Source organism: Gallus gallus, chromosome 5 (genome assembly GCF_016699485.2).
Source record: "Gallus gallus isolate bGalGal1 chromosome 5, bGalGal1.mat.broiler.GRCg7b, whole genome shotgun sequence".
Taxonomy (NCBI): Eukaryota; Metazoa; Chordata; class Aves; order Galliformes; family Phasianidae; genus Gallus; species Gallus gallus.
The window spans coordinates 31,118,367-31,141,146 of NC_052536.1; the positions used below are offsets into that span (position 1 = coordinate 31,118,367).

At 33.8% G+C, this 22,780-nt stretch overlaps 1 long non-coding RNA gene across 1 annotated transcript in view; it reads left to right on the forward strand.

Moving 5' to 3' along the window:
* Nucleotides 1-21,545, forward strand: part of LOC121110850 — a 60,378-nt gene extending 38,833 nt beyond the window's left edge. Inside the window, exons 7-10 of the long non-coding RNA XR_006939358.1 lie at nt 6,129-6,202; nt 15,072-15,208; nt 16,840-16,990; nt 17,657-21,545. This is a non-coding gene — a long non-coding RNA (uncharacterized LOC121110850). The remainder of the gene's footprint in view (nt 1-6,128; nt 6,203-15,071; nt 15,209-16,839; nt 16,991-17,656) is intronic.
* Nucleotides 21,546-22,780: the final 1,235 nt, after the last annotated feature.

Sequence of the window (22,780 nt, forward strand, 5' to 3'; positions counted from 1 at the left end):
TCTGAGTTTAATCCTGACTTTAATACTTACCATTGATGAATTGACTTTTTAACAAATCAAGTGAAACAGATCTCTAACAGTATTTTTTGTGTTTGTTTGCTTGTGTGATTACCCTCCAACTAATGGTTATACCCAAATTCTGAATGCTTATTTGAGACTTTTGACTGTCAAAGATTCAGTACATGGAGGCTGTGCATTGTACAAGCTGAATACTTGGAGAAAAACAGGTCCTGGCAATAGGAATTATTGGATATTTTAAATTTTTCTTTGTGTTGCTCACTTCTATTTGTAAATGGGTTTATTACCTCTGTTCATCTTTATTCTGAAAAAAATATATATTTGGAAATAATCAGAGACTATAGTTATAAACTAGTAGTAAAACAATTAATTTAATCTGTTGAAGTATGACCTACATAACACATAGAACGTTTAGAATAGATGAAAGTATGGAATTTTTTTTATCTTATGCTAATGCTAACCATTCTGTGCAGCTGGGCTTCTTTAAATATATATATATATATATATATATATGTGGGGCTATCACACTGTGTATATACATACTTTACACATGCTGAATCAAAGCTGAAGTCAGATAATTTTGATAGCCTTTTTAACCTTTGTGATTTCTGTGGAATTTCAGTTTGACATAGATCACTGTGGCATGTGATATTAGCATATGATATCTTGTCAACTGACTTGTCAAACTATCCTTTATGGTTTAGGATGGGGGAGCTTGAATGTGCGGGTCAAAAGGGTGAGTATAAGTAGAATCCCATATGACACAAAGCCATAGTGGTAGTTAAGGGAAGTAACAAGTACTGGCCAGGAGGTACTGAAGGCAAAAAGTAATTTATTTTTCTTTTCTTTTAGAGAAAAGAGAACACTGTTGGTTTGTCCTAGTTTCATAATTTCATGGCTTGAACCATTCCTGTTTATGAGAGTAGAAAGGCTTTTGGATGAAGTTCAAACAAGGCAGCTGACTAACAACCCCTTCTGTTAGTTGACATGGGTTGCCTATGAAATACTACTTTTTTGTAAGATTGCAATTTTGTTAATTTCATGTTTTATGAGGAACATTCTCTAGGGAAAGAGACAGGAAAAATCTACTCCTGTGTATGAGAAAAGCTGTGGGAAAATTAATCACCTGAATCTCCTACATGGTTATCTAGAGACTGCAGTTCTGACCCATATATATGTTACTATTTTTAAGGATCCAAAGAGCAGATGGTATTGGTTGACAGTCAGCAAAGACAAGTAAACACGTTCATAATGTTGCAAGGTTATGGAGGTGACTTCAGAAAGCAGAGGCTTTGGAAGTAAAAAAAAGTACAGAGATGATAACAAAGCTACTTTCTTCCAGAGGCAGTACATATTTTTTGTTGTGTTTGATTGCAAATTAAGGTGAAAAAAATTAACCCCAGGCATAAAAGAATATTCAGCCCCTACTTCCGTGGTTTCCAGAACAAAAATCATTAGTTTAGATTTATTTTTTTTCCCCTGCTGGTTGCCATACAAAAGGATATAGCTCAATAAAATAAAAGATCCAGTGCACCATGGTTCATATTCTTGGCCTGAAGGAATTCTTAGTCAGGTTAATGGATCTGATGGTTTTCCCTTCACTGATTTTTAAGATGATTATATTTTATTTATAGATGAGAAAATAATAATTAATCTTAAATTTATTGAAAACTTTTTGTGAGATTACATGAAATGATCATTCTAACAATACATTCAGGGAAGCCAGACTATATCTGTATTTAGTCTTGTAAGTGCTGATGTGAGGTTAAGCTATTGATGTGAAATTAAATGTGCTTTCACATATGCCTGTGTTCAGAATAAAGGAGTTATATTTTTCTTGCTCTTATGAAAAGTTTCATTGCATGAAGCACTGATACACCTCAGGTGTTTCTCCTGTGAAAACTATATGTGAAATATCTAAGAGCTGAAAGCTCAGGGATAGGAGTGTGGTATCCTCTGGTGGCTATAAGAACTGATTTCTAAGTCAACCAAGTCATTTATCTACTGGTCAACCATAATTGCGTCCACAATTATTGTTGAATCTTAAATCATAGCACATGGATTGCAAACTTTCAGTGGAATTTAGAGAACAGCACAAGAAACAGCTCATTTTAACTCAGAATTCCTTGATTCCTTGCCTTAACACTGTTACCTTATTTGTTACCTTTAAAAAGCCTCGGAGACTTTTTTTTTTTTGGTCAAGCCAACACATGATAACAAAAAGTGCAACATAATTTTATAATATAGAGCTATAAAATGATATTTATCTCTTAGCACTGAATTTCAGTATTTGTCTCGTCTTTCAATAGTGCATTGAACTAGGTGGCTAAAGATGGAGATAAGCTGAATCAAAGTTATGCCTCAGGCAACTGCAAGCCCTTGTTTCACAATCATAATGTGTGGTGAAAATTCTAGAGTGACATTATATTTTGTCAAAAAAAAAAATCACTTCTCAGCAGTTTCATTAGTCATAATGATCCAGATTCAGTGCATTTCTTTGGGGTAAACTAGCAGAAAGACCAGTTTGGGAATGTACAGCACATTCTGTAGACAACAAAGTAAGAAAAAAAGGGGAGAGATCAGAACATGGCAATTACTGTTAAATTTTTCATGCTTATAATGCATTATCTCAAGCTGGCACTGCTGTTAATGGCTGTATAAGGCCTCTGACTGGACACCTACATTAATTTTAGAGCTCCTCTATTGTTTTGCTTGAAGCAAAATTTGACATCAACACGATGTTTCACCTTAGATTGAACTTAGTGGGGAAACAACATGAAAGTAAATTAAAATCCCTGCTCACTTCCCACCACTTTTGCAATAACTTTTTTTTTTTTTTTTAAACACCAAAAGCCTTTGGAAGAGATTTCCATAAGGAAAAACTTATTTTTTTTCACTTCCTTTCTCAGAATCCTAGGTGCACTCAAGGCAATATATTAAAAGTTTAAGGAGCGTACAAAAACAAATAGATACACTGATTTTCTTTGTTTTGTTTCTATACTGATGAACTTGTGTGCTGTGTATAATTGAAAGAGGAATAAAGTGAAGAGTTAATGCATCAGAGTGTTTCCTATATGTAGTCTGTACAAGCATAACTGTACATAAGGGGAGAGCTACTCATGTAAGAGAGGGAGCTGCATGCTCTGAAATTACCACATATATAATGTATTCCTGTTGAAAAAATACAGCTGTCAAAATAAATTCACAGGTAGTATGTGAATTGGAGACCTTGAGACAGGAAAAAAGGGCAGAGGTTGAACAAAACCACCAGAAGTTTGGCCTCCAGATTTGGCTATAATAAGAGATGATCTGAACTATTGGCCAGAATTCAAACCAAAAGAGAAGTGAACTTGTCAAAAGGTTCAAAAAATATTTCCTATTTTCTTGCTCCTCTGCACTTCCTGTTTCTACTTAGTTCTCTGAGTCAATGGCCAAGGTAAAATTAAAAAGGCTGATCTTGCACTATTGTACTTACACTGGCTGCAGTGAAAGGATGGGCTGCAAGAAATCGCACATGAAGTCTCTTCTCATAAAACTGTTAGGTTAACACAGTAGTTAATTCAATTAGTTCAAATAAGACCCAGAAAGTTAATCAAAATCAAGTCTGTTTGCTCTTCTCTATAGTTAGATACTGACAGTTCCTCATTATTTTCTCAAACAACAATAAATTATAATAACTAAAGTAAGTGACTCAGAAGTTTCAGATTAGAGTGTGCATTTCAGACCAAGATTCTGTGAGTTTCCTCTTTCCTTCCTTCTCTTTTTTTTTCGTAAAGATATTACATGGAAGAGAACAATTGTGGCATTTGTACAAACAGTACAAACAAAGGCCTTGGGACTACTCAGAATGCATAAACTTGAGCATATGTGCAAATCTTTGCTGGATTGTGCCCAAAGGGAGCATCTATAAAGATCTACAAGTATAACATACTGAAATTACTTGCACGTGTGCTGTTTAGGTCTTTATCTATAGCAATTCAGTGTAAAAGAAACAGAGGGTTTTTTTTTTTTTTTTTTTTTTTTTTTTGGTGGTATTTGTATCTATTTATAGGCTTTGTCCAAGATTTGAAAGAACTCCCTTTGAATTAGTGTTAATTGACTGTTGCTTAAACATTATTTCAGGAGCAGAATGATGAAATGCAAATAAGGGGGGGTATACTAAGTGGTAAAATATCTTTTTCTCTGATATGAAATAGTCACCTAACTTTAAGGATTAGGGCAAAAGATGTTTGACAGAAATAGTGCTAAGAACATTCTTTCATAATTCCAAGATGTTGAAGTTACATACTTACATCTTAATACTTCTCTAATGAACAGTGTTTACTATCTGCTTTATGACTAAGAGGTATTTGTGTTTCATATCAAGAACAGAGAACTGTTCATCTGCCACATCTTTCTTTTCTTTCCTTTCCTTTTTAATGTCTTATTAAATGCTGTTAAGCTTTGCCCTTGGATATAATAATGGGTTAGATCTCAACTCTTGATATAATGATGAGTTAGATCTCAAGTTCTGATCACATTTTTGGGCAATCTACATATAATTAGTTTAGATTATTTATGGGGAGTTTGAGGTAAGACCGTATGATTTCTAGGATTTTGCTCTGATTTCTAGATGTTAGAATTAACATTCATAACATTGGAAATAGTAATCAATTAGAAAAATTAGAGAATAATATAGAAAAATAATTTAGAAAATAGCTTTTATTTCTCTTTTGGTAGGTTTCCCACGTTGCTGAGGACCCAATTCCCTCAACTCCATCCCAAAATGTCTAGGTGACTTTTGTTAATCTGTCCAAAGGAATTTCATGAAGAGAGTTTTCATTTTCCAGCTCAAGTCATCTATAATTTTCTAATCTTATGAATTTCTATAGAAAGTCAGTATTATAAGATACATCATAGCTAAATACAGTCTGCTTAAGTTAGTAATACAGCTATCATGAAGCAGATGATAGGAAACACAAAAAAAACTTTTGTACAAAACCAAAAATATAGGCAAAACTAAGGATGTAGCAAATATAGTAAACTTCCATAGGCAAAAAAAAAAAAAAAAAAAAAAAAAGGATGATGAACTTCCTATTTTACTCTGTATATGTATATATATATATATACAACATCCATTAGATAATATAAAAATAGCAAGATTTTACTTAAGATGATACTATGCACTGTGCTTTCTTTTCTAAAGGGCAGAGATGTAAAACAAGCTGACCTGCCAGACTGATATTATGTACCAAAAATATCTACTGTGAAGAGAATGAATGTCAAAACGTAGTTTTGTACATTAAGATTTAAAGAATGTACAGTAGAAGAGATCAGATTATGAACAAACAGGTTCATAAATCTACCTACACTTTTGAGAAAAGTGAATAATATTGGGCTTTGGAAAGTGATCCTTTCTTATGGTAAACATGAGAGGCTGTTCTTAGTGAAATACATGGAAAAGGATTGATCACTCTCAAAGAAAACAAACCTCAGCATTTATGGCTTGTTCAGGCCAAATACTCAAGTAACCAAATAAAGAAATGTAATTAGAGTAGACAAATAAAATAACATGTCACATTGAAAATAGTGATTACATTCTTATGATGTCATACAGGCTAAAAAGAAATTATAATCCAAGAATTGTTGCATTTTCCCAGTGTAAATAGACAGAATATTTATAATATTTCCATAAGCTTGGAATGTATCATTTGTTTCTATCACTTATATTCTCCTATTGAACTATAATTATAGCAATAATAGTAATAAGAATAATTGCACTAATAATAAACCCTAAAACTCTACTCATGCCTTTGCTACAAGTTAAGTAGCTGCTGATATTTACTGCATCACTGTTACTCCCCAGCTTGTGTCCATTTGCTTTCAGTGTTTTTCTCTCCTCAGCAAGTGTATAATCATTTATCAAAGAAGCCTTTTTTTTTTTTTGCTATCTTTTCCACAAACTCTTTTATTACTATGAATACAGTATTTTTCTAAATTTGATGATAAATATGAAACAAGCACACATTAAAATAAACATGAAGTACAGATACTTCATGACTCCTGAATCTTGTATGTTAATTTATGCACATGGTATTATTGTCACTATTTTATGTTTTATTCTATCATAGGCTGATCATGAAGAGGTATTGCTTGCTTTCCTTTGCCATTATTTTGGAAACCAGGACTGGAGCTTTCAGGCTAGGTAGGCAATACAATTGTACCAGTTTGTAAGAGTTGTTGAATATATTAAGTATACATATGGATAAATGAATGGAAATGAAAATATTCTTTACATCGAATATGGCTTATTAAGTGGAACTGTGTAGATATACAAAGAAGAGAAGCACATTTAATGACAAACTGGTCTTCTTAGCTAGTATAAAATAATTTAAGTGATTGTTACACATCATATCAAAATTGTTTTTCTTATTGCATCTTAGCAAATGGGATTGTGAAGAAGTGCTATACAGTAGTAACTTTTTGTGCATTATCTTCTATAGAGAGTATTATATTTGGGTTTCGGTTTGAACTGGATGTTAAGACTGGCTCTTGAGAAACTGGCCATCTATATAACCTTAATAATTCCAATTAAAAAAATAGGTGAATTGCTAGGTGTGCATCTCCATTCCAGGACAGATGGTTATATTTAAACAAAGCAAACTGCACTTAACATATAGGCATACCCAGTTTACTGTCTTTTTATCTTTGAGAAAGCTGATCTAAATACTGATACTTCCCAGAATAAGAGCAAAAACACTTATTACTTGGAAGTGTAGACAAATGTATCCCCATTCACTAAATAATGAGTACTGGTGCATACAGAGAACGATCTGGATACATTTTGTTTGTGCTTAATTATCCATTTTCTTTGGATACATCACATAATTTTATTTACAAGTGATTTTTTTTAAGTGTGATCCTCAATACTGGCAATCAGTCATTCTGTTACAAATCATATTCTTATTAAATGTGGTATATAAAATGTTTATATGGTTATTTCTAAAATATGTTTTACGTCATACTTTTTCTTCTCTTTTGATCAGAAGTATTTTCTGTAATGCCTACGTTCCATTCTCTGGTTTTGACAGTAGTGTAGCCTAAGGGGTAGTTGGAATTTAGCTCTATTCATAAATTCTTCCTTTCAGAAAAAATCCTGCAACAGATTTTTTTACAAAAAAAAAGAGATTAATTAAATGATATCCATTGTGAAAGCTCTGTTGCCTAGTTTATCTTGTTAATAGTGAGTAATATTGATGGATAGAGATTAGAGTTTTATTAAATCACAACCTGCTCTTAATCCTTTCCTTTTTCTTTGAAATACAATATAAACAAAACATTCCAAACTGCTCTTCAATCAGACAGGTGTGGATAATCTTCTTTTGTAATGCAAGGGTGAGGGAGCATTGTTTCACAGAAGAATGCTGAATCATCAACAAAGCCCCGAGAATAAAATTCCAACCCAAAACCTTAAACCTTAATGCTGGTTTAATATTTAGATTCTTATGGCAAGATGTTTGAGTTTTATATTCTTTTTGTTCATCATATTTGGCATAAACTCCTGTTCCTGCATTTTTCCTAAAAATACATAAGTTGAATATTTTCTTTACATGTAGCTTAGTATGTAATATAAATATTATTTAGTCTTTTCTGAAAGCCTGTTTACAAAGTGAAAACCCTCAAGATACACTGATTTCATGAAAGTGAAAATTAGACTGTCATTGCTTTAAGAACAGGAAGAATCAGGGTACACAACTGTTCTTTGGCTTTACTGTAGTTTGATTTTCATGCAGAATAGATATATGGGGTGCAGTGGGAGAGTGGAGAATGGTCAGCATAGAATGGATGGCTGCACAAAAAGTTATCTCCTGGGATTTACATGCAATTCTTTTTCTTCTGAGGTAACCAAGAACCTTTAGAATCTTTCCTACTCAAGTGAAGTGGCTTAAATTTGGCTCAATATAGTAAGACAAAAATTATTTGATTACATTTAAGTTGGTTTTCTCCTTCTATGCAGATAAGTTACATGATAGAAATTGTAGTGGAGGAATGATGGAATATCCATTTTTCAAGAAAAAATGGTGATCTATGGTTGGGTAAAACCCATTTGTCATGGTTTTATGATTTTTTGTTATCAGTATTCCACATCATACCATCATGTAAAATGTGGGGAATTAAGTAAAAATAGACACTGCATGAATCTTTCTGTTTTTAGGTATATGCTCAAAGTTCTAATTCCTCATTTTTGCTAAAGAAATCTTTTAATAATGATCTTCTAAATCTAATTTTAACACTGATTTTGAAGAAATTATGTTTTCAGTTGTTCAGTGAAACAATGAGGTGCAGTAGAGATATTTTTAAAATAATATAAGTGCATAACTGTATCACCTTGAACATAACATATTTTTACAGTAGCCATTGAATGGCACTTCTGAGTTACAGCTTGAAATAAATATCTCTGAGTTAAAAAGGGTAGTTCTTCTATCTTCTTTCTCATATGTTTTGTAGCAGTTTAAATTTTTGTGATGTATTTATAAATAGGCTATTTGATAAAATTTAATTAGGGTAGTGCACTGATAGGATTAAAAATCTTTTCCTTCCTACTCAAAATTCATATTTATATTGCTCAGAGTATGCTTGAAGTTGAAGTGGAAGTATTTGAAACTTAGACTGAAGTTAGTTTCGTTAGTGATATCAACTTAAAACAACATTTTAACCTTCTGAAAGTTCAGTTTGTGTTGAAGAGAGCTGGTAGTATCAAATATAGAATAAGTACTATGGGAGTCCTACAGGAGCATGGAAAATCAATATATTTAATTTAAAGTAGAGAGAGAATGTGAAAGGTTTTCATCAAAAATCAAGTAGAATTTTAACATCAGCATGTTTCCAAAGTTCTGAACATATGGGAACTCTCTATGGCCTTAAAATGATGAATGGTTATATATTCCTGTTCATTTCTAAGTAAGTAATACCCCATAAGCCTTTTATTAAATGTACAAGTTTCACAGATTCTCTTTTTAATCAAGTGATCATTGATCTGTACATGACATTACTCGAACAGATCTATCTTGCAACACTTTTACATAAATTAAAAAATATGTGGAAAGACTTAGAGTCCACTACTTTCATCAGAAATCTTCTGAAATCCTCTCATATCTTTAGTAAAATTTTGTTGGTAACCTCCAAAACATTACATAATTAAATTACTTAGTTTACATCTTCCTATACTCTTGTTATGGTTTCTTAAGTAAAAAAGCAAAGTCTTATTGAATATTACCATTATAACTTAATAAATGAACATATTTCAGTAGCCAAATTCAACAAATTCTTCTCTTGTTTACTACTATAGGCTCGTTTTACTATTTGTAAGTCTTTAGAAGTGACCCCTCAAAATATTGCTTATATAGATTCAGTTGTATTAATTTGTTGCTCCTTGGGACATTTATGCAAAATTGATTCTTTTCAGTAGTTGTATATTCTTTTTATTTTCTCCTTTCTTAACTCAGCTTAACTTTACTAAAAGAGGTAGATTTTAATCCTATCTTTCTAACAAATGCATGAAATATAGGATTGAACCAAAACTTTATGCCTTTAAATACCCAAATCTGAGTGATGTTTGAAGCCCAGAAGGTATCAAAATCTTCCAACCAAAATCTATCAAGCATATTCAATACCAAATTTAAGAGAAAAATTGCCTTTCTAAGAAAGGTTTCTACAAATAAAGAAGATTAAGTAGATTTGGTTAAAGACTATATGTCACAATGAGTCCTTCTACTTGTCACCACTCAGATTTTGACACTTGTTGAGTAAACTGATGTTAATATAACATTAGGAAAGATTCCCCTACTGACAGGAAATCTAGTTAAACAAAATGATATTTAATGTTTTCTATAATATTTATTTAACTAACATGGCTGATTAGATGTTAAACAGAATGGAGATTAATGAACTTTGTTATTGTTGTTATAAAAATCAAGAAAGAATAAAATAGGGTTAATGATGGAGATTAAATGCACGCTCTAGTCCGCTGCACTGAAAAAATGTGCTCCGAGCTGTGAGTAATTAACGAAATTATATTATTGTCTATCCATATGCTATTATTAATTTATCTTATCACTGTATTTTTCAGTGTTCGTTGTATGTGTTTTGGGTAGGTCTCCAGATCTGCAAGTAAAAAAGATGAAATAAACTCATCTCTGATTTGGACCAGGCTATATGTAAAACCTTTCATTTATTCCATAAACACATAATGAAATAGCAGAGTGAAAAGGACAAAAGGTTTCTAGATTTAAGAGTAATCTGAATTTGTTCCTTATATAAAAAGATGTCATTGTAATTTCATTTTCCCTTCTGTTTTGAATATTTGCACTACAGCAAAATGTCCACTGGGAATAATATGAGTAAAAAAGTATCAACTGGTGAGATAAAACTATTTATTTATTATTGGTTGTTTTTGTTATGATTGTGTATGTCAACCCAGAACAAGACCTTATTGTGCTAGGCTCTTTACAAACAGTGAATACCAGATGGTCCCAGCTCTAGAGAGTTTATAATCTGAATCAACAGGGTGAATGATGAGGCATAACATAAAACAGTAGTGTGAACAATGTGATGGCAGCAAATGTTGCATTAGTTCCATAATTTCTAGCTGAAAGCAAGGAGGGAGGGCTTAGTATGTTTACTGGTGGATTAGGTCTAATATGGCTATGGTGACCCTGTTAGCACTTTACAGTACTGTGAATTCTTTTGAGAGAGATACTGGGAAGCAGCCACTGGGAAGCAGCCCTGTGGCAGCACATATCCTTTCTTCCCCTCCAAATTGCCCCTGCATCTCTATTTGCAGGACGTGAAAGGTGTGGAAATGAAAAAAAGTGTAACTGTTATGGATGTCAAGAAAGGCTGAGATTAAACTACTGTAGGAGAAGGACAATTTTGGACCAAAAAAACTAATCATACTTTTAGCCACAGAAAGTTGTCTGCTTTGGCTACTTTAGTTTTTTATGCTGGAGACTCTAGTTGGCTTGATTATGTAGTTTTACATTAAGAATCAGTAGTCTGAGAGAGAAACCATGTGAAAACCTTCACTGTGGAGTGAGTTTCCCTTGTGGAAATAGACTCATCTATTCTTTGCAGACAAAAATCCAAGTTTGTCTTTTGATATAACATCATCTACAACTGGAGTCCATATGAAGCTTTATTCAACCTATAGAAAAATCTCAAAATTATTTGACTCCTCCAGATTTAATGATATAGGGCAGGTCTTCTTCTATAGGGCCGGGCAACATGGATCCTGTGGTCCTGAAGGAACTGCTTGATGTAGTTGTCAAGCCTTTCTATGTCGTATTCAGAAAGTCATGACTGTCAAATGAAGTCTCAAGGAAACATCACTCCCATTTTTCATAAGGACAGAAAAGAAGAAGTGGGAATTACAGACAGAGAGTATCATCTCTGTGGCCTGGAAGATCATGAAGCAGATCCTTCTGGAGGTACATGCAAGATAAGGAGGTTATCTGAAACAGCCAGCATGGCTTCACCAAGGGTAGATGGTACCTGACCAATCTGGTGGTCTTCTGTAATGGAGCAACAGCATCAGTGGACAAAAGAAGAGCAACTGATGTTGTCTATCTGAACTTCTGCATTGCTTTTTATAAGGTCCAACATCACATTCTAATCTCTAAATTGGACAGAAGACTTCTTTTACCTCAATTGGTTCTTTTGTTTAGCTAATGTTGCTTCTTTATGCTTTTTCTTTATACAATTAATTTGGAGATTATACAATTACTTGCTTAGCAAGAAAAGGCACAAGGTCAAAACACTACATACTCATAATAAGAGAAGTTCAGAAACATCAAAAAACTTGCAGCATTTTTAAGGCTGTACACGCGAATATTAAAGTGAAGATGTCATATGTAGGTTAAAAGATCTAGATTTAGTTTACAGAGAATCAAATAATTTCTCTAATTTTGTCCGAGGGAGGAGATGATGATTGTTTCATTTTCTGAAGATGATTCATATTCATCTTCTCTGGAAATTAGACCAATTTTTCTCTCACAGAGTATAGAAAGTGTAGGCTTTAAAATGAAACATATATGCTTTGGCAAAGTACTTTTTTTTATCAGTGCAGAAAGATTTTAAAATTTCTTCCTGACTAGAATGGAGCTCTTGTTACATTTGTCAGCAAGTCATGCATTAAAAAAAGACAAAAACAGAAGACCCAGAATGACCAGCAAAAGCATCTATCTAGCCAGGTATTGAACTTAAAACTTCAGCTGTATTCTCATCACGTAACTCAGCTTCCTTGTTGCCATGCTAGCTCCACGTAGCTATTTCTGTATAGACTGCTTTGCTTAAGCAGACACGAGATATGCCTGCTTCTTACTCCACCTGCATATTATCTGTAGCAACAGGCTCTCCAGATCAGTGAGGCATTTTGACACTATGAGAGCACAATTTATAACAAGAAAACACACTATTTTTTAAGTTGCATTTGTACTTATTATGTGTTTGTTTGTTTGTTTTTCTTTTTTAAAGCATGTGCTTCGTGCTTTGACTTACTACCTTTTGCTTATATTTCAACCTAAGTGAAGGCCTTGTTTTGGGTAAAGATTGTTATGGGGTTTTTCAGAAGCTGTAATGTTTTTCACCTGAAAACATGCACATATGCAAATATGTACTATATAGACATTTTTTGAAAAACGTTGGCTTTTATAATGTCCATTGAGTTATTTCTTCCATAAACAGATTTTTGTCAAAAAACAAAACTGAATAAAAGATTTTATGAGTGAAGAAAAGTAACTCAGGCTACCAAATAGAAGATGTTGTATTATCAGTATTTATATAGTGTCTTATTTCCTTTCATTTAGTCAGTCTTAACTATTCCTGGTAATTGCTCTGTTTTCCTTTGTAATTCATGTGATTCATCATTTTTCATCATTAGAAGAATACTGATTCAGATTAATATGAAACAGTTGAAAGAAATCTGATGTAACTATGATAAAAAGTAATTTGTGATATTTTGGCCGTTGTATTTAAGATAATTGTGCATAAAATGTAAATTAACTAACAGTTGTTCCATTGCATAGGATGAAATACAGTTATACCAATGGGAAATCATAAGAATGAATAGGTGGAAATGTTTATCCACACAGATGTAACAAACTTATAAGTTTAAATGAAGTTAATAATATTCCAAGAGACTCAGCCATCTTTACATTGAATAGTATGTTTTATTTAGGCACTGATTACATACTTCTGAATCAGCCTCAGTATGCTAGCACATTGGCCTATTGAACATCTGAGTGGAGACTCAGAATGTCCAACAATAAACATCTCCTCTTGCAAGATGTAAAGGGGTTAGAGATTAAACCTTTCAAGGTAGAGATTTATTTTTCTATATGTTTAAAAGCTGTAGCTCATAGGCTATTTTTTTTGTTTTCTAGTCTTCCATTATCACAATGATCTTAACATCTTTAACCTTTCATACTACAGGTTCACCATTAAATGTCAGATAACATGTTTCATAGGCTAATTTTTCTTTTTTGTTTTTACACTTATGTCAGCATCCATGACATTATAGCTCTTTAACTTCTTCAGTGAAATATGGTGTCAGAAGGAAACAACTTGTAATCCAGAATTCTATATTCCAGAGCTATATTCACTACAGTGATCTTCACATGGCATCTAGCAATGAATTTTCTGTAAGCAGTTTGGATTAGAGTCTATTGGTTTGCTGGGGAAGAGAAAGTAATTGGAATACCGTCATACTGGTTATCAACATCCTTCTGAATCAAGCAACTTAACATTCTATTTTAAGGAATTAATATAACTGTATTAAAAAAGTCAAATTCAGCTTTTTAGATTTATTTTCCTATAGAGAATACAGTGCACTGTCGTGGAAAAAATGGGGGGAGGAAAATGAATATATTCACATGTTTGGAGAACGCTTTGCAGTTGTGAAAACAGGAAACAGTGAAGAAAAGCACCAGTTTAGGGTGCAAGGACCTCAACTTCTTTGCCATTGCTGCTTCGTTGTGTAACCTGTCCTCCACAAATTGTGATCCTCACTGGCAGAGAGACCATTATTTTTACTGGCTTCATCAAATGCCAACAGAGAAACATGAAACATGCAGTGTTGGTTGGATGTTGCATAAAGTAAGTGGTTTTGCTGAAGTTCTGACAACTTGACTGAAAGTTTAACAGCACATATTTCTGAAGGGTGGTCTTCAGTTGCTTAGATCAACATACAGTGTCATTTGAGATGATTTGAGGTACCTGAGAGACTCACATGGAGGTGGCAGATATGACACAAGACTTAAAGAAATCTTAACTGTTTCTGGAGCAGCAACTGGAAGCAAGGTTGATATCAGAAAGCATCAACAAGGGCAGAGATCTCTGAATAACTATGACTTTATTTTGGCAATAGGCCACTTCTCTGTTTCTTTCATGTGCCTTAAATCCAATATTACAATGCTTGTGTTCCACTGTAACTGGAAAAAAAAGTAACATATATTTGTGCATTATAAAGCCAGGCTGGATGTAGTTCTGGGCAGCCTGGTCTAGTGGTTGGCAACCCTGCCCATGGCAGGGGGGCTGAAACTAAATGATCTTTTAGGTCCTTTTCAACCCAGGCCATTCTGTGATTCTATCTCTCCTCCCTCCCACCACTGCTGAACACCCATTTTGCTTTACTTGTGCACCTTTCAGGAAACAGTTGTGCTGATACTGTAAAGCAACAAATTATAACATAGAGAAGGGAGAGAGCCAGGGCTCTTTCTCACAGAAGAAAAACAGCTCAAATTAGGTTCTTGCTCTAACTTGAAGCATGACATTTGAATTTGAAGGTGGAGAAGATGTTGGCCTGTTTTCCTGAAATTAAGTGCAGTGGACACCAATGCTGTGTTGAGACACAAGAAGAAATAGCAAGACTCTTGCTCACTCGTTCTTCTCACGGTCTTACAATAAAATTGGCACAGTTCATGTCTTTACCTCAGTGTCACAATTCTCTTGATGTCTATGTCAGCTAGAAAGATTTTCCCAGAGGAAACTGGAGAATGATAGCTGTTCTCTTGCTATAGGAAGGGGTCAGAAGATGGACATGAATGGGAAGGAAGCAAAAAGTCAGCAAATCTCTGCCAGAACTTCTATGCTGTGTACAGGGGAAGTGAATGATGTAAAAGTGGACGTAAAGTGGCTATAACCGATCTCATTCTAGGTTAGTATAATACATTCAGAAATGAGGCATGCTTATGTTTGACTCTCAATTTTTAAGAAGCTCATGATATTTTATTATTATTATTACTATCATATTTATTTGTTTCTTGTAGCTGGTGATGAGAATAACTCAGCTTTGGAAAAGGGCTAATGCAGAAAAGATGATTAACTAAGAACATGACATCAGTACAGTTTTGAATTGAAAGAAGGCAAGGAAATATAACCTCATAATAGATGAAGAAACTTCAAGATTTAGAGACACTTTGATAATGTCTTAGAAATTGTCTCTTTTTTTTTTCAGAGGAACTTAGAGGACTTTATAAATTTTATACAATATATGAGTTACACACTTTATTCTACAGTGAATAGAGTGGCTAACATAGAAGAAATTTATGTGTAAACACTTATCCTCATCAGTTAGATTCTTCCAAGATGTTTTAAAAACATCTTGTAGTATTACCTTATATTCCACAAAAGTGTATAACTAATATAGTTTATTATAGCTATGAAAATGAAAAACAAATATTTATTGTACCCAGTATATCAAATAAAGCTGAAAACTGAAAAAAAAAGTATAGATAAATTCAGAATGATAACTTCTACACAAGTAAGCTTGTGAGACATAACATATTTTTATACATACTAACTCTTGAGCTTGCCATCATTTATACCATTCAAGTAGCAGTTTTGGAAACAGTTGTGTACTACTGTAAGGTGTATTTTTAAGCTGGGGTTGCTGAGGTAAAGACAAGGACTAAGTACGCTGTTTGACCTGTCACAGGAATTCTAGATAAAACCCCAGAAGTTGAGTCAGAGATAATCACAATATCTGGAATCTGTAATAACAAACTGTTCATATATCTACCTGTCAGCTGTCTTCCTCTAAGAGAGGGAAACAAGGTCACTGAAAAATGGCCAGTTTCCATCCTTTTTTTTTTTTTTTTTTTTTTTCTGGACATATTATGAGGTAAATGGAGAATCAAATATTTACAGGAAAATATTTTTCCATCAGGCCCAAGCAAATTTGTTTCAAACATTTGTTAATTACTTTTTTTGGTCAGATTTAACAACTTCCATAAGTAGCAAGTTAATCATGGCTATATAGTTTTGTCAGCTGCTTGAGAATAAACCTATTTCTAAAGCCATAGCTATTCATGTGATAGTGGTATTATTTATTGTCTAATAACAATGTTTAAATAACTGAGTTATGTTAGGTAGTGATGCGAAGTGCTAAACTCTAGGACAGAAAATTTTATCTCTATTTTTTTTTCTCTATTATAAGAAGCCTGATTATATTTAAAAGCAAAAGTAAACAAAATAGGATCCTGGCTGAGTGCCCAATCCATTTGCAATTGCACTTTGCCTGCAAACTCTGGAGAGGTACCAGTAAGGAGAGTAGAAAAAGCAGTGTTGCTTTGACTATGTTGGCTAATTTAAAAAAGAAAATCTATTTGAATATTTCAGCTATACTCAGCAACTAAGAGCTGTGTGAGGCAACTGAGGAACAGAAACAATTGAATCTCTGTGCCTGTCCCTCTGTTCCTCATACAGTCTGAGTATCCTGCACCCTTACATTAATATCAGTGCAAGAACTGGCTTTCGACCAGTGCTATTCTTTTTTTTTATTGGCAGGGAGAGGTCTGCTGCCCAAGTTCACACACGAAGCCAATGCAAGCGAAGCAGCTTTTCTCCTGGGTCTCACATTAGCACTTGGACAGCTGAACCCAGGTTTCTGCACTCTGAGCCCAAGCAGGACACAGAAACACATTAATTTGGCCAAGAAGTAAGGGAACCCCTCTATTCTTTCCCTATTTTGTTTTTATTTTTGAGAGGCCAGTTGCAGTTTTTATGTGGGACAAGATTATTTAAACTTAATAATTGATATCCCCATGTTTTTCAGTGTTTAATCTTAAAGCACATAGGGAATTAATTCCACACAGAGCACAAAACCCATACTCATAAAGAAACAGTCCCAGTAGTATTTATCAGTACTTATAATTCCTGTTAATAATTTGTTGTTGAGCACTGTGTATCTTCATTTACTATAATTTATCTTTATACTCACATAGTATATTTTTTTACAGGTAAAAGAAACAGCACGAATAGCATAGATGCAATGAAAGGATATTTTTTTCCCTTAGGACAAATGTTGACTTTATTGGGACTTACAAATGTACTCAAGAAGGGACATTAAGAAACTTTTTTTAGTTGAAAGGAAGATCCATTGTTTTGAATAACTTACGATTACGCTATTTATAGAACTGAATTTGTTTTCCTGATTTTCTGAAAAAAAAGCCTTCCTGTTTAACTTAATTTTGTGTGTATGTAATACACTACTATTCTACTAAGAATAGAATAAGGTAGTAATATTTTATCATACTGATTAGTGTCAGAATTTTATTTTATTTTATTTTTTAATGTCCATCAAGGTAGTACTTCTCTTTTTCAGATGGTGTCTCCATGAAGATAAGACCATTGGCTCTCTATGAAAAAAAAAAAAGTTTATCTCCAATGCAGGACATGGGTCTGTATTACTTATGTGTGTCAAACATTTTCAAAATTCCGTAGTCAGTTTACTTTGAAAAAATCACATTAATTTTCTGCATTTGAAGAGAGATGTGAAATTTTTCTAAGAAATCTAGCAGAGCTCAGGATTTCTAAGAAACTGAAACTTCTAGTTTTACAGCCTAAGTTATATCTCATTAGTCATGTGACTAATCAAACCAAACTGATTGTGTATCAGCATGTGTATTTTTGTGTAATATATTGTGCAATTTGCTTCATAATGGACTGAAATTTAGTAGTTATTAGTACGTCTTTTAACAGCAAAAGCAACAACAGTGGGAGATTATTATTTTCTTATCTAATTTTGCCAGTTCTACAATGAGTTAAAAATGGTAGCTATTTTTCTTTTAGAAGCACATTGTATATCACAGCAGAGGGGGGGATCTAAGGGGCAAAGCAGATACACAGCCTCATAGACATCTGTCTTGTTTTGGTTGTTCTATATACACAGACCTGTCATAAAGGAAATTTTAAAGAGATGAAGAGGAGGGAGGAAAAATTATTACAAAAAATCGTTAAAGGAAATACAGTTAATAATCAACATGTATATTTTAATTCCACTTTTATTGAATATAGAAATCTTACTATTAAAGTTGTATTTATTATAGCTGAAAGGGGAGCTGATAGAATAACTATTCTGAAGAATTGTACAAGAAAGGTTTTTAGAAATTTTAAGTAGCGGCAGGAGAGTAGAAACTATAATGCACACTATCATTTTTTTCTCTCCCAAATGGGCTGGAGAAGAATAGATGTCTTGTAAAATCAGCGTTTTCATTTCCAGATTGTATTTACTTTATGGAAAAGAGAAGCAACAGTTTTATCACTTAAGTTTAGCACTAGTCACTGTACTTAAGAGTTTGATCTTGAAATTGCTTTCAGAAAAAACTAGTGCTTTAGACAGCTGGAAAAAAAAGAACTAATTAAGAATAGTTAGTGTTTAGTTGGCAGCCTGAGATACAAATCACTTTTTACAAGGTCTTTCCATTTATGTTTGTATGGTATGTTAAAAATGAAATGTTGGAAATCACTGGTAATCATGTATAATCCTGTTGCCACCACACAGCAACAATACACAGTGATGAGCATTGCTACTGCAACTGTACTCAGCTGCAAGCCATTAATAAGCTGAATACAGCTAGGATGCTCAGGTGTCAGTGTCCTATGCAATTTATTTATAGACATATGTTTTGCATCTGTTAAGAGAGGAAGACACATTTCCTACTGAAGAATGCCATTAATATGCCAAATAGAGAGGAAAGAGTTTTGTATTTCATAGAGTTGTTTACTATTCATCTGAACCTAGGATATTCCTCCAGTATCAAGAAGACATTTACGTCTATTCTGCCCTCATGAGGCCACACCTAGAGTACTGCGTCCAGTTCAGGATTCCCCAGTTCAAAAAAGAAAAAAAAGCCAGGAAACTACTAGAGAGAATCCAGTGCAGGGCCACAAAGACTATTAGGGGCCTGAAGCATCTCCCTTATGAGGAAAAGGACCTGGGATTGTTCAGCCTGGAGAAAAGACTGAAAGGGGATCTTATCCATGTTTTAAAAATCTAATGGACAGGATTCAAGACAATGGGGCCAGATTCTTTTTGGTGATGCCCAGTGACAGGACAAGGGGTAATGGGTACAAACAGGAACGTAGGAAGCTCCATACAAACATGAGGGAAAAATTCTTCACTTTGAGGATGACAGAGCACTGGAACAGGCTTCTGGAGTCTCCTACTCTGGAGATAATCAAAACCTTCCTGCATGCTTCCTTGTGTAATCTACTGTAAGGAACCTACTTTAGTAGGAGAGTTGGACTAGATGATCTCCAGAGGTCCCTTCCAACCCCTACAATTTGTGATTCTGCATTTCTGTGTTCCATATGGAAGAGAATGAACCTTACTCCATCTAAGAAAGTGTACAGGCTACTCGTAATTACACGGGGAACAGAGAAATTAAACTTCAGATGGAGACCTAAGAGGTGTGGTAAGAGTTAAGCAGCTGCACCAAAAGAGGAAGACAATGGTAATTATAAGACTTGGAGCCATCCTTTTATCAGGAGGTAAAAGGAAAGGGAGGTGCTTAAGGAAAGTGAATCCTATTGATATGGGTCTGATATGGGAACCTCCAGGAGGTTCCTGGATTTAATTGATAAATTCCTTCTTGCGGTGATAGAGGATTCAGTGAGGAGAGGAACTCTCACCAACATGGAAGGGCTTGTGGCAAATCTGAAGACCAAGGGTAGCCTTGACTGAAGAGGCTGTGAAGTGAGGGAGTTAAGATCCATAGGGCAGCTGGATCAAGCTCACTGCCTATGGATGCCTTATCCTTGTAAGCATTCAAGGCCAGGTGGGATGGGGTTTTGGTCAACCTGACCTAGTGGAAGGTGTCCCTGCTCATGTCAGGGGATCAGAATTAGATGAGTTTTAGGATCCTTTCGCACCAAAAACTTTCCGTGGTTGTAAGATTCTATGGCTTCCATTTAAGTAAACTAACTGCAATTTTTCTTCAATTTCTTCACCTCAGTCTTTTTTAAAGAAATGTTAAAAATAATTTACTTTAGATTTTATGAATAAATTTGTTTACTTATACATGTATTCATATCTATATTAACGTCATTTGATTTAAGAATAATTTTTCTCATTTATTAACTATATTGTACCCTGGGACTTTATGTCCCAAGAACTCCAGCTCCATAGAGTATGTTTTGCTTTATTGAAAGGTTAACAGAAGAAATGCTCCTTTGAACTACATGTTTTAACATGGAGATTTGGCATCATAGGAATTACAAAAGTTCAATCTGTCTTCTAGAAATTGTGACAAACTCTTTGGTGAGGATTTTTCTCAATAAAATTTTGAAGCTACTTGCCATTATATTAAATATCAATCATAGTTATAACCTCAGTTATTAAACACCTTTAAGAGTAAAATAACTTTTAAAAAGAGATTTTTTTCTCTCTTTTTTTTTTTTTCTGAGGAAGAAATGGGATCCCTTGCAAAGGCAAGGGAATGCTACCAGTGCTCATAAAGTGGATTAGTGGTAGAACTTCCCAGAACTTACATAGTGTTGGACTGATAATTTAGTAGCAGAAAGTAATCTCCTAGAGATTGCTTCACCAAGGAAATAATCAACTGCTTGCATTCTAATATCACACATCAATGAAAAAGAAGAAAAATAAAAGAAAGAAGGAATATATTATAAACTGTATATGCTGTATTATCTTAGATAAAATAAAGGAATTAAAAGTCTAATATTTGCCATTGGAAAGACAAACATATTGTTTGAATAGAAAGCATGAACTTTGAGTAAGTCAGCATACAAAGCATAGTAAAAGTACAATTTCCCATTGTTGACAGTATGCATTAAGTTTGTTCCACAAACATAAACAATACATCCAGAGTGGGAAATGAGCAAAACATCAGCCTTCTAGAGAACCTGTTGCGCATTTTCTCCAGCACATTCATCAACTTGGGGGATTTTTCACAGCTGTCATTAAATGGTACTGGCCAGTTAAAATGTGGTGTAATTTTTGCATTTACATTGTGAATATTCTGTGAAGTAAATGCAATCAGTTTCACAAAGTATTATTATAAGTCACCTCACATATTTTTAACACTTCATTTTGTCCACTTTGAAAAAAACACTTGCCTGGTGTAACCAAAATAAGTGTAGCAAAGTAAATATCACGAAGACAATTTCTTTGCTGAGATCACTCTCATACTTCTGTTATCAAGTCACTTCTTAAAAGATTTGCCAAAAATAAACTTTCTGATGATGGCATCCATTTATGTTCAGTTCTTAGTGTGAAAGCAAGAAGGTATTATCAATCCAGCAGACCATAAAGACCTTTTCAATAGATCCTATCCTTTTCCTCTGGAAGCTCATTATGCTCATAAATCACTTGAGTAAAAAATTGCCAAGGAATCTGATTTCTGTTTTCCATTCCTTCTTTGGACATTTGACTCCTGCTGTAGCAGCTACAAAGGATTTGTTTGTTTGTTTGTTTGATGGATGGATGGATGGATGGATGGATGGATGGATGGATGGATGGATGGAGGAGAAATGGGCTTCAGAATGAATTCAGAGAACATGGATGTAAATACCACTCTCACCAAGGAAATCATATGGGAAGAACATGGTCTACTTTTTGCGCATAGGTAGATTATCCTTAAATACAACAATTGTACTTGGAATTTCATAGAACTTCTTCATTGTGATTCTTTAATTTTACTTATATATCACTTTATTGTGGATATTTGAAGACTGTATTGCTTTTTTTTTCCTGTTTTTTTTTTTAAGTGGAATTCAGAGAAATCATGAAGAAATGCTAATATTAAATTAGTTTCTGATATTTCTTCTTGCAGTTAGATGCATCTAACACCTACGTATTTGAGTCAGTAGAATAAAATGATTGTATTTGTGCATATGAAGTAATATCAGCAAGCTAAGCACTTTTATAGTTTATCTGCATTTATCAAAATATACTGTATGTTAGTATACCATAATAAATGGGGAGGAAAGAGATTCCTGATTTTATAAAACCCCTTTCTTTTACAGCAGTGCACAGTACTGAGCACTGTACTTTTCTGTAAGTACTCCCATTGTATTGAACAAAATCTTCTTCCTAATTTTTATAGCTGAAAACAATACAGGTATGGAAAAAAATATTAACATCACCCTGAATCACTAGTCCATGTATTTTTCCATATCTTTACCAAACAATCACTTTGTTCTTCCTGAAAGATGCAGTCTGCCAGTCTGTATTATATTGTATCATGTAGGACAACTAGACTATGCACTAGCTCTTTTACATCGCTTCTTAAAATGAATCCTTATTAGCATTCTGATTCTGAATGCTTGTCATGAGAAGTTATTACATGTAGCCAAGCAACTGCATGTAGGTATCTCTCACTCTGTGTACTGAGTGACTGGGTAGAACTAACCTATATCAAATTTATGCAATTAAACCATGAATCAGTATTATTCTTCATGCATTGTCAAAAAAGCTCTCATAGGC